The 12,851-nt window shown below is 46.1% G+C and overlaps 1 protein-coding gene across 1 annotated transcript in view; it reads left to right on the forward strand.

Annotated features, from left to right (window-relative positions):
* myt1la (myelin transcription factor 1-like, a) overlaps positions 1-12,851 on the forward strand; it is a 61,081-nt gene that overhangs the window by 6,900 nt on the left and 41,330 nt on the right. Inside the window, exons 3-4 of the mRNA XM_061929761.1 lie at positions 10,464-10,525; positions 11,277-11,411. The gene's annotated coding sequence lies outside the window, so the exon portion shown is untranslated. The remainder of the gene's footprint in view (positions 1-10,463; positions 10,526-11,276; positions 11,412-12,851) is intronic.

The raw sequence follows: 12,851 nt of genomic DNA on the forward strand, positions 1-12,851 counted from the left end.
TGCATCATGCCCCCCTCTGTTAGAGACCGGTTTCGGGCGCAGCACAGTGAGTACGGAGACATCTTCAGCCCATTCTTTAAAGGATATAACACCGCTGCAGGTCCCTTCCAGACGAGAGTGAATGTGGGTCCCGTCCAGCCACCACAGCGTAAGAGAAGCATCCCGCAGTACTCTAGAGGCCAGCTGCACTGGAGGGGATGGCTGAGTTCCTAAAGCCTAAGGGAAGTTGGCGCATCTTTTGGAGTATGTCAACTAATCAAGAAGCTTAGCGGTGGGTTCCGACATGTCATGGCATTTACTGACATTGGCCGTTAAAGCAAGCCCCAACCCTTGCTAAGGCCATTGCAACCAACCTCACTAAGGCCTTCTACCAGATCCCGCTGTCCAGGGACTCATGGAAGTACTGCAACATCATCACACCATTCAAGGGTGTCCGGGTGTACATGTGTTGCGCCATGGTCATGCCGGGATCGAAGACTGCATAGGAGTAGCTGACATGCCGAGTCTTCGACGTCCTGGAGTAGGGGTGCGTGGCTAAGATTGCTGATGACTTTGGCTGCGGGGCCGACAATGTAAAAGAGTTGATGTCTGTGTGGGAAAAGGTCCTGCCTGTGGGTTGAACCTCTCTTCCACCAAAAACACTGTGGCACCCGTGGAGACTACTTTCCTGGACTAGGTGTGGCTTCAGGGGACTATACAAGCGAGCCCACATTGGGCCGCTACATTGTCTGCCTGCTGCTTACCAGTTATGGTCATGCGCTCATTCATTGGCGCATACAAAATGCCAGCCCGTGTGCTCAAGGGCTGCTCTACAATACTCTTCCCCCTTGACGACGTGGTGGCAAGACACGAGTCAAAAGAGGCCGCACATTGGACAGACAAGCTGGCATGCGTCTTCCACTGCACCAAAGAGTCGTTATCGTCGGTTCAGGCAATATCACTGCTGCGTCCAGCTGACCAATTGTGGGTGTTTACCGATGGAGCTGCCAGGGAGCCCGGGGTGGGGAGCCACCCATTACATCACACCTGGTGATACAGTCAAACTAGCGGGATACTTTTACTGCATAAAAAACTTAACTTCCTGTCTAAACTGAGAGGTGGAGGTTTTGTCAATAGTAGCTTTGGTGAAACACTTCACCCCCAACATCATATAGTCCACCCTCAAGACATGTGTGCTCACGGATAGCAAACTGTGCGTTCAGGCCTTCGAAAAATTATGTAAGGGCGAGTTCTCAGCGAGTCTCGTTCCTATTAATGGCCAGCCGCTACCTGGTGCATGTCAGGCAAGTGGCGTGTGCGTCCATTCTCCCCTCGGACCTCGCCAGACGCAATGCCCCAGAGTGTGACAACACGAAAAAGGTGCGAGGGGTGCACATTCACTCACAGCACGGGGGGCTCGGCTGTGCGCACATCACTATCAACAACTTTGTGTTCGGTGCCCAGTAGCTCTCTTTCACCATAAGGTCGGCTTGGTTGACCTTGCAGGCCGAGTGCCCGTTCCTCAGGCACACTGGCGCCCACCTGCGACAGGGGACATGACCGTCAAGGAAGCTTACGACTGTCTGTAACGTCAAGCGCTACCTGAATATTGCCACGCTAGGCAAGGCTGGCCTCCTGGTTGTCTGTCGACATACACCGATGACCCCCATGTAGAAGTGTATTATTGTGCTCTGAGCTGAACTTGACGGCTTGCTTACGTCTCTTCATATTAAGTTGGACCACTCTACGGCGAGCCAATTAAGGACTGTGTTGGGGCATTGCTTCTTCACGTTGGACATGGACGGCGCCATATCTCGTGTCACCGAGGGCTGTCATTAATGTGTGGCGTTGCATAAAGCCCCAACCTTTGTGGGAACACAGTCCACCAGCGACTTCGTTGCATCGCTGCTGACGTAATGAGGCAAAACAGGAAATTCATTGTTGCGGTTAGGGAGTGTGTCACTTTCACACTCTCTGCTCTCATTGAGGGTGAACGCCAATTTACCCTGAGGGAAGTCTTACTGCGCCTCTGCCTGGGCCTGTGCCCCTTAGATGGCCTGTGATCAGGACTGACCCGGTTACGGAGTTTGCGGCTCTGGCTGTGGGTGACCTGCTGGCACGACACCGGCTTTTGATTGAGGTAGGGAGTGCAAAGCAGAGGTGGGACCAAGTCATTGTTTTGCAAGTCACAAGTAAGTCTCAAGTCATTGCCCTCAAGTCCGAGTCAAGTCCCGAGTCAAGACAGGCAAGCCCCGAGTCAAGTCCAAAGTCAAGACTGGAAAGTCTCAAGTCAAGTCCTAAGTCCTGCATTTTGGGTTTCGAGTCCTTTCAAGTCCTTTTAACCACAGACTAATATATTAACACAGATTGTGTATGCTTTTCAAACGCTGTATTTATTTATTAAAACAAGTGCATTTTAAATTGCAGGAAAGAAAATTGTGCTGACATTGCACTTTATAATAGCACTATTAACCTGTCATTTTAAACATTAACTCATTCCTTTACAGAACAAACAAATTGAAAAATAAAGTGCAAATGTACTTATTTGTACAAAAGTGTTAACATTGAAAAAACATGACATATACGTGAACATAACAAAAAAGTTGTACTTTTTATATGTCAGGGCCCTATGCTGCATTGCATTTGCAAAAGACCAAATTAGCCAAGAGTCTGTCAGTCATTTGTGCACGATGGGGACGTAGTATGCTGCCACCATGGCTGAAAACTCGCTCCACTGGAGCACTGGAGGCAGGCACTGCCAAGACTCTCATGGCCACTCGGAACAGTGAAGGAAGAGTCTTCATGTTCAATGCCCAGAACAAAAGGGGGGAGAGAGTTGTTTTGGGTTGGTGCACTACTTGTAAGTGTATCTTGTGTTTTTTATGTTGATTTAATTAAAAAAAGAAGAAAAAAAAATTTTATTTCTTGTGCGGCCCGATACCAATCGATCCACGAACCAGTACCGGGCCGCGGCCCGGTGGTTGGGGACCACTGAGGTAAACAACCAACAGTATGTCAGAAAGCTAGCTAAAACGGTACACATATTCATAATATAGTATACATTTTAACTGACCTTTATTTTACTATTTTTGTCTTTTTTTAGGTGGCTAAAATACGCGGTGCTGCTGACCGCCGTCTAACGTTACGTGTGATATATTGACTAACGTAACCCTGCTTAAAAAAAATCACTGAACAAAAAGTATGAATAAGGTAGTGAACTGCAACAGATTCCCGTGTTTGCAATAACGTTATAACGTTAGCAGTGAGTTTACAGCCTCACTGATTTAACTACACAGCAAATAAAAGTCACGTTACTTAGCCAATAAACGTTATCTTACATTCAAAACTTACCGTTCTTTGTGCAACTTCAAATGCCGGACGAAGTTGGAAGTTGTTGCCTCTCCATCAGTAATTTTCGAACCGCATGTGTTGCATACTGCAAACCGTTTTGTGTTGACCACCTCGTAATTTTTATACCCAAACGAAATTATTTTAGGTATCATTTTTTGTTCACTGGCGTGTGGTTTGGACATGTCTTCTTCGTTGGTTGTCCTGCAATTTGATTGGATGAATGCTGTGTGATGAAAACAAAGTAGATCTAATTTGATTGGCTGTTGTACTGAGAGCACACACGCTGACACACGCAACGCTGATAGACAAGTACACAATGAAAAATACGGAGCGCTCCCGAATAACTTTTTCATCTTTGGGTTTTGGGGAAAGTAGCAAGTCATGTCAAGTCATGTCAATTCAAAAGGCTCAAGTCCAAGTGAAGTCACAAGTCATTGATGTTAAAGTCTAAGTCGAGTTGCAAGTCTTTTTACATTTTGTCAAGTCGAGTCTAAAGTTATCAAATTCATGACTCGAGTCTGACTCGAGTCCAAGTCATGTGACTCGAGTCCACACCTCTGGTGCAAAGAACGTGAACAAGAACCCGGTAGCCAAGAGGGTGGTGCAGGAACTGCAGGGGGACATTTTTCGTTTGGAACTTAACTACGGTGCTGTCACGACCCTCATGCTCTCCGTCGCTACGGCCCAATTGAAGGGGTCATGGCTTATCGATGCGTCTTGAGTTTTTGTATTTTTGTCCTGCCTCGAAGAATTAAAACAGACACCTGCACGCTGCTCCTGCTTTTCCTACTGCATCCGAGAGAACACAACCATCGCAGCCATGCGTTCCAAACGTAACAAATATAGTCCAACCTTATTAGTAACAAAGGTTAGAATTTGATTTCAACTCAACTTTATTGAAACAATAGAGAACAGAAAGAATGATGAGTAAGGAAAAAGATTATTAAAAGCTACAAATGTTAATTTTAGAATTCATTAATTCATTCATTCAATAATCTTCTTCCGTTTATCCGAGGTCGGGTCTCAGGGGCAGCAGCCTGAGCAAAGAAGCCCAGACTTCCCTCTCCCCAGCGCCTCCCGGGGAATCCCGAGGCGTTTTCAGGCCAGCCAGGAGACATAGTTTCCCCAACGTGTCCTGTGTCTTCCCCGTAGCCTCCTACCAGAAGTACGTGCCCTAAACACCTCATCTGGCTCTTCTTGATGTGGAGGTGCAGCGGCTTTACTTTGAGTTCCTCCCGAATGACAAAGCTTCTCACCCTATCTCTAAGGGAGAGCCCCGCCACCCAACGGAGGAAACTCATTTCGGCCGCTTGTACACGTGATCAAAACTCAAAGCTCATGACCATAGGTGAGGATGGGAACGTAAGGCGACCAGTAAATTGAAAGCTTTGACTTCTGGCTCAGCTCCTTCTTTACAACACCAATCTTCCTGTCAATCTCATGATTCACTCTTCTCTCACTCGTGAACAAGACTCTGAGGTACATGAACTCTTCCACATGGGGCAAGATCTCCTCCCCAACTCGGAGATGACACTCCACCCTTTTATGGACGAGAATCTTGGACTCGGACTTGAAGGTGCTGATTCTCATCCCAGTCGCTTCACACTCGGCTGCGAACCGATACAGTGAGAGCTGAAGGTCCTGACCAGATGAAGCCATCAGGACCACAACATCTGCAGAATGCAGAGACCTATTCCTGCAGCCACCAAACTGGATCCCCTCAACTCCCTGACTGCGCTTAGAAATTCTGTCCATAAAAGTTATGAACAGAATTGGTGACAAAGGGCAGCCCCGGCAGAGTCCAACCCTCACTGAAAATCGTTCCGACCTTTTCTCCAGCAATGCGGACCAAGTTCTGACACCGATCATACAGGTAGCGGACCGCCACAATCAAACAGTCTGATACCCCATCTGCTCTGAGCACTCTCAAGAGGACTTTTGATGGACAGGGTCGAATGCCTTCTCCAAGTCCACAAAGCACATGTAGACTGGTTGGGCAAATTCCCATATGCCCTCAAGGACCCTGCCGATAGTATAGAGCTGGTCCACAGTTTCTTGAGGAAAACCACACTGCTCCTCCTGAATCCGAGGTTCGTAGCCTCCTCTCCAGTACAACTAAATAGACCTTACCGGAAAGGCTAAGAAGTGTGATCCCACGATAGTTGGAGCCCACCCTCCGGTTCCCCTTCTTAAAGAGAGGAACCACCACCACGGTCTGCCTATCCAGAATACCGCCCCCGATGTCCACGCAATGTTGCAGAGTCTTGTCAACCAATACAGCCCCACAGCATCCAGAGCCTTAAGGAACTGTGGCCGGATCTCATCCACCCCCGGGGCCTTGCCACCAAGGAGCTTTTTGGAAAACTCAGCCCCAGAAATAGCAGAACCCTCCACCCCCAGGCACTGCTTCCCCATAGGAAGATGTGTAGGTGGGATTGAGGATGACTTCGTAGAATTCCCTCCACAGATCCACAACATCCTGAGTCGATGTCAGCAGCACACCATCCCAGTGCACTGCTCCCCCCTCCTGCGGTGGCGAATGGTGGTCCAGAACCGCATCAAAGCAGTTCAAGTCGTTTTCCGTGGCTTCCCCGAACTCCTCCCATGTCCGAATTTTTGCCTCCGCAACCGCCAAAGCCACACACCACTTGGCCTGTCAGTGCCTGCCTGCTGCCTCCGGAGTCCTATGAGCCAAAAGGACCCGATGGGACTCTTTTTTCAGCTTGACGGCATCCCTCACTGCTGGTGTCTACCAGCGAGTTCTAGAATTACCGCCATGACAGGCACCAACCACCTTGCGGCCACAGCTCAGATTGGCCGCCTCGTGGTCCACTCTGACTCAATGTTCAGTGCCTCGTGACATGTTCAAAGTTCTTTTGGAGGTGGGAATTGAAACTCTCTGACGGGAGAATCTGTTAGATGTTCCCAGCAGACCCTCACAAAGCGTTGGGGCCTGCCAACTCACCACCAGGTGGTGATCGGTAGAAAGCTCCGCCCCTCTCTTCACCCGAGTGTCCAAAACATGAGACTGCAAATCCGATGACACAACCACAAAGTCGATCATGGAGCTGCGGCCTCGGGTGTCCTGGTGCCAAGTGCACGTATGGACACCCTTATGTTTGAACATGGTGTTTGTTATGGACAAAAGCACAAAAGTCCAATAACAAAAACACCACTCGGGTTCACATCCGGGCGGTCATTCCTCCCAATCACGCCTATCCAGGTTTCACTGTCGTTGCCAATGTGAGCGTTGAAGTCACCCGGCAGAACAAGGGAATCACCTGAGGGAGCAATCTATAGTACTCCCTCATGGGAATCCAAAAAGGGCGGTTACTCTGAGCACGAACAACAGTCCACAGTCCCTAAGGCGGAGGAAAGCTACCCTCTCATCTACTGGGTTAAACACCAACGTACAACAAGAATTGCCACCCCAGCCTGTTGCCAGAGTAGAAGAGAGTCCATCCCCTCTCGGGAGAACTGGTTCCAGAGCCCTTGCTGTGCGCCAAAGTGAGTCCGACTATATCTAGCCAGAACTTCTCCTCTCAGGTTCCTTCCCTCCCAGCGAGGTGACGTTTCACGTCCCAAGAGCTAGCTTCTGTAGCCGAGGTTCGGACTGCCAAGGGCCCTGCCTTCGGCTTCCGCCCAGCTCACACTGTACCTGAACTCTATGTCCCCTTCTATGAGTGGTGAGCCCATTGGAGGGGGGGAACCCACGTTGCCTCTTTGGGCTGGGCGTCCGGGTGAGGGAAATCTGAGTGCTCGTTTTTTCTTCTTCATGAAGGTCTTCGAGCTGCTTTTTGTCTGGTCCCTCATCTCGGACCCATTTGTAATTACATTAGCTTGAATGGTGTGTGAATGTGAGTGTGAATGTTGTCTGTCTGTGTTGGCCCTGCAATGAGGTGGTGACTTATCCAGGGTGTAGCCCGCCTTCCACCCGAATGCAGCTGGGATAGGCTTCAGCCACCCCCGTGACCCTGAGAGGGACAAGCGGTAGAAAATGGATGGATGGATGAATAGATTGTGTGTGTGTGCGTGTGTGTGTGTGTGTGTGTGTGTGTGTGTGTGTGTGTGTGCCGTGCGTGAGTGTGGATGTGGGTGTGTGTGTGCGCAGTGAGGTTCTGTGAGGTATAAGGCTGTGATGATCATGATGATGATGATGATGATAATGTGTGCAGAAGTAGAAGCAGTCACTTATGTGTTTAAAATTGAGGGAGAGTGAAGTAAAATAAATATCTCTCTTGCTGCTAATGTTACACTCACACACATAGCATCACAGACACACCAGTCCATTTGTGTGTCGCCAGCATACAAAAAGAATCACGGTTTGTTGTGTATCATCTCGCGTAACATCGTGACATATTTGTGTTGATCATAGACAAGTGTTGTGTTGTGTGATGTTCCATAGCTCATCTTCCCACCTGGATGTCTACTCCCACTGATTACCTTCCTTTTCAAAGTGACAACAGGTGAAGTGTTTGAACTTTGTCAACACTTGACTTCTCTCAATGGATTTCCATTTATACCTATTCTATTGATTTATATTCTATTGATTTATATTATCTTCAGTTCTATGCTATTCTGTTCATTCTTTTTATTTTAATCTCAATTTCAATGATATTCTATTCATTCAAACATCCAATGACAGTGTGCAGTGTGATGACATCATCATAAATTCCAATACCAATACAGTAAATATCAACAATGAGGAATTTACTAAACTTAGTTTTCATGGCTCTTATCACACTTTTGCCTTTCATAGTTCTCAGGGCATAATTGATCCTCTTTTGGATCTCATGTTAAGAATGCAGTTGATTCTAATGGCTCATGAAATGGCTCATTGCTTTGGCATGATTGCAATTGATTATCGTGGTTCTCATGTAGGAGTCTTGGTTGATTCTCATGGCACTCATATCATGATTGACACTCTATAGCACAGGTGTCAAACTCAAGGCTTGGGGTCCATATCTGGCCCGCCACATCATTGTAAATGGCCCGCGGGCATCTGGAAATAATTTGTGTCAATAAAGTATCTTATATTTCCTCACTAAATGTATTTGTTTTTTCCACTTTTACAGAAAAAATATATGTACTGCATGAAATTGCATACCTTTTTAACCTTTAATAGTGTCCAATTTTTCAACAAATATTACACTATCATAATTTCCAAACAATTTTTGTGTCAAAACAAAAACAAATACTTAAATATATGCTTGTCTTATGATTCCAAAGCAAGTTATCCATCAAATTCTACACTGTAAAATGACAATAGATTTTACAATAACATTTACGGTATTTTTAAATTGGAAAAACTGCCACTGTTTTCTACAGTAAAATTTTGTCGACTGAGCTGCTATTTTTTTACTGTAAAATCTATGGTTGTTTTTAAGTGGTATTACTGTAAATGGAAAAAATGGTACCATATTTTTCACAGCAAAAAACTGGTTGTAAAAAAAAAACACCATAAATTGTACAGTAACATTCTGGAATTTACGCTGCTAATTTTTTGCATAAATAAAACAGTGGTACTGTTTTTCCATTTACAGTAATATATGGAAGAAAAAAAAAGAATATATATATATATATATATATATACAGTATATATATATATATATTTTAATTTTTTTTTACAGTAAATTCTGGTGACTGAGTTGCCAGTTTTTTACTCTAAAATATATATATTTTTTACAGTGTACGTTAAAAAATAATAATACGTAGGCAAAGTTTTACATTATTCGCTGTTACAAGCGGCCGTTTGATGGCAGCCATAACTGCGATGTGGTCCTCAATGAAAACAGGTTTGACACCCCTGCTCTCGCCTCTCTTGCAGGAGGAAGGCCTCCAGCTGCACTTGGGCGGAAGGCAGGGTACAACCTGGACAAGTCGTGTGCTCTTTTTAATTGATTCCCATGGCTCTCATGTCATTGTCGACTTTGATAGAGTGATTGCGGTTGATTCTCATGTCCCTGTTCTCATTGCATGATTGGTTCTCTAACTCTCATGTCAGAGTTGTGGTCGATTCTCATGGTGCCAATGTCATTATTGAGGATAAGTACTCTTATGGTTCCCCTGGCATGATTTAAATTGTCATGGCTCTCACTTCAGGTTTGCCTTTTAGGGTTCTCATGGCATGTTTGACTCTCGAGGCTCTCATGTCAGAGTTGTGGTTTGTTATCATGGCTGTCATATCAAGATTCAGGACCAGTATTCTTGTAGTTCTCAGGTTACTATTACGACTATTACTACTATTGTTATGTCATTCGCTAAATGTTTCAACACAAGTTTACTCTCATGTTGTAAATTACATGTGATTTAGCCTAACTCTCATGTCTCTCATGACATGGTAGCAGTTTTGACAATGTGAGGCAATAAAACCCGCTATGTGCAGTTTGCTAAGACAAGATGGCTGTTGGTGCAGTCGAGAAGGTGTTTTTCAAAATGACAAGTACAATGAAAGTTGGTTAGTTGTGTTTGTGCATATATGATTTCATTTGTAAATTGGAAGAAAAAAAAGTCAGACGCTGGCATTCTCCAGCACCATCTGGAGAGATCTATCAGGGCAAAGTGCAGCGCTCACCGCCCATGCACACTGCCGGGGGAGCAGTCTGCAGCAGCCATCTTGGCGCTCTTATCTGGCCCCCGCAGTAATTTTGACTTTGTCCCCCTGGAGGCTGCAGGCTGTTAAAACAACTTATTAGCAGCACACACCGACAGTACTGCAGGCGTGCACACTCATGTGATTAAGTGTCTGCGTGCTTGGAGATAACCGTCCAGATAATAACAACAAGACTGAGTCATTTATCACAGTTAAATCACTGATGTGTTGTTTTGGGCAGGAATAAAAGTAGAGTTGCGCAATATTAGAAATACTAAAAAGCTTTAACACGGCCAGCAGGGGGCAGCACAGTTTTCAAACTGGCTCTTATATATAACCGTTGTCTGCCAGCATCACGGCAAGGACAGTGAAGCTAATGATGTTTTGTTGGACTAATACTTAGACCTCATCTTCTTCAACCTTTTTGACCATGATGTGAAAAGTGAAGTGCGACGAGGAACCAAATCCATGTTTTATTTAAGTGGGTCAGTGTGGTCTCCTGAAGCTCGCTCTATCAACCTCTCTCTCTCTCTGTCCTCAGATCACTCCTGGCTGCCATCAGAGGGAAGATGGGAACGCCAAGGAGAGGAAAAGAGAAAGCGTGTAAGTGAAGGAAGAGGAGGCGACCAGAGCTCAATACCGGTCTTGAGAAAGTTATTCTCTCTTATTTCTCTCTCTCTTTCTCTGTTCTTTATAAGCTTCTCCTCAGTTTTTCAATCATCTGTCAAGGCGGATGGCCACCCCACAGCGTACACTTGTGACATTTGTACCATGCTGCACTTCTTTACTCTTTTGGAGTTTTTCTATGTCTCTGTCACTTAAATGGTTGCTCATGTAAACTCGGCTCAACTTAACAAAACATGTTTATCGTTAGCGCCAAAGACATGAAAGAAAACTAATTAACATGGTCATTTTTAATGGTGTTCTCACCTCTGTCCTTGAATGTACTTTCAAGGATCTGATTGGTCCCACTATCAATCCTAAAACTGACCAAAAAGTAGTTCTTTGTTCCCACTGGGAGGCTGGTGCACTAGCAGTACTGTGCACGTACGTGCACACGCTGGGAGCACAGAGAGGGAGACAGATGAGCATGCGCGCCCCCGCCGTGTGTCCTGCAGGCGCCGCTTGCGTGCGCGCCCCCGCAACTCAAAACGAAAGGAGGATGAAGAAGAGCACGCAAGGGAGCTAAACCTTCTTCTTCTTCTTCTTCTTCTGCTGCTGCTGCTACTGCAGTGTCTGATTCTACCATCTTCATCATCGTTATTCTCCTCCTCCTCCTTTTCCTCCCCCTCTCTGTGTCTGTCTGGCTCCCCCTTCCCTCTCCTCCCCTTCATCTTCTCTCTCCTCCCTCCAGTGAAGGCATGGACAGATAGCGCGACAAAAGAGAGAGAGAGAGGGAGAGAGAGCAGGTAGAGAGACACAGAGGACACATTCCCCATCACGGAGAAGAAGAAGAGCGGAGGAGAGAGTCGCCATTGTCGCTATTCCAGTATGTTTGCCTTGCTGTCATCATTCCCTCACGTGCACGCGCCCCTCGCCTCCTCACCTCGTCATTCCACACACATTCCTCCTTCCCGCCTGCAGTCAGCCGCACCTCTGCATGCATGCGTGTGTGTGTGTGTGTGTGTGTGTGTGTGTGTGTGTGTGTGTGTGTGTGTGTGTGCGCGTGTGTGTGTGTGGCATTTATATCGGAGGCTGCCGTGTGCACAGCGGCGTGTACGCGCCTCCTTCATCTTCCAGGCTGAGACACTTTTTCTCATGTCTGTTCTCATTCCTTCCTCTGTGGTGAGTTGATCATCTTCACTCAGCGACATTCCTGTATTGTGTGCAACCTGACAATACTTTTTGCATACTTATGTTCATGACACTCACATAAGCAGCATTTATTATGTGTGCATGTGACACTACACCACATACCTCAGGTCTGCCTGTACCTTTCTGGACACTTGATTAGGTACACAATATAATGACTGAGAACAATCTGTACAAAGATTACAGATATTGCTAGGATATGTGATCTCCTTAGACCTGTACCTAATGAAGTGTCCGGTGAGTGTATATTCATGCAGTGTGGAAGTTATATTGTCATCATGTGCTGATGTTCAGTAGCACTAATAGATCACTTAACTAAAATTAAAGTTGATCACAGTTTTCAATAGATGTCAATAGTGATATTTAGGCACATGTACTCATTTATTGGCCATATTTGCATGTACAATTATAATATTTGCAGGACAGTAGAGGGTCCAAAGGTCACAGTGGGATGGTATAGCTCGGTTGGTAGAGCGGCCGTGCCAGCAACTTGAGGGTTGCAGGTTCGATCCCCGCTTCCGCCATCCTCGTCACTGCCGTTGTGTCCTTGGGCAAGACACTTTACCCAACTGCTCCCAGTGCCACCCACACTGGTTTAAATGTAACTTAGATATTGGGTTTCACAATGTAGAGCACTTTGAGTCACTTGAGAAAAAGCGCTATATAAATGTAATTCACTTCACTTCACAGTTGTTTGCCTATACAGGAGGACATTGTTTTGGTACTGTAGAGTACATCGACATAAGTCTTCCTAGTACGCTTGGAAATATTCTATGACTTTAGCCGGCCGGCTGTGTCCACAATAACAAAAATCATCATCCTTCACACACACAGCCAAAAAACAACAAGAGTTTGGTTATTTAGTTTTGTCGCTGTGGCTTCGCGTTGCACACCACATTGTTTGTCAATATGTCTGCTAGCATCAAACAGATATTCCTCTGTGTGTGTGTGTGTGTGTGTGTGTGTGTGTGTGTGTGTGTGTGTGTGTGTGTGTGTGTGTGTGTGTGTGTGTGTGTGTGTGTGTGTGTGTGTGTGTGTGTGTCTGGACCAGTCACATGACCTGTTGTCACTTTTACATGTTAGTGGTCGTCTGGTGGGAGTGCACATAAGGTATGGT

Source organism: Nerophis lumbriciformis, linkage group LG34 (assembly GCF_033978685.3).
Source record: "Nerophis lumbriciformis linkage group LG34, RoL_Nlum_v2.1, whole genome shotgun sequence".
NCBI classification, from domain to species: domain Eukaryota; kingdom Metazoa; phylum Chordata; class Actinopteri; order Syngnathiformes; family Syngnathidae; genus Nerophis; species Nerophis lumbriciformis.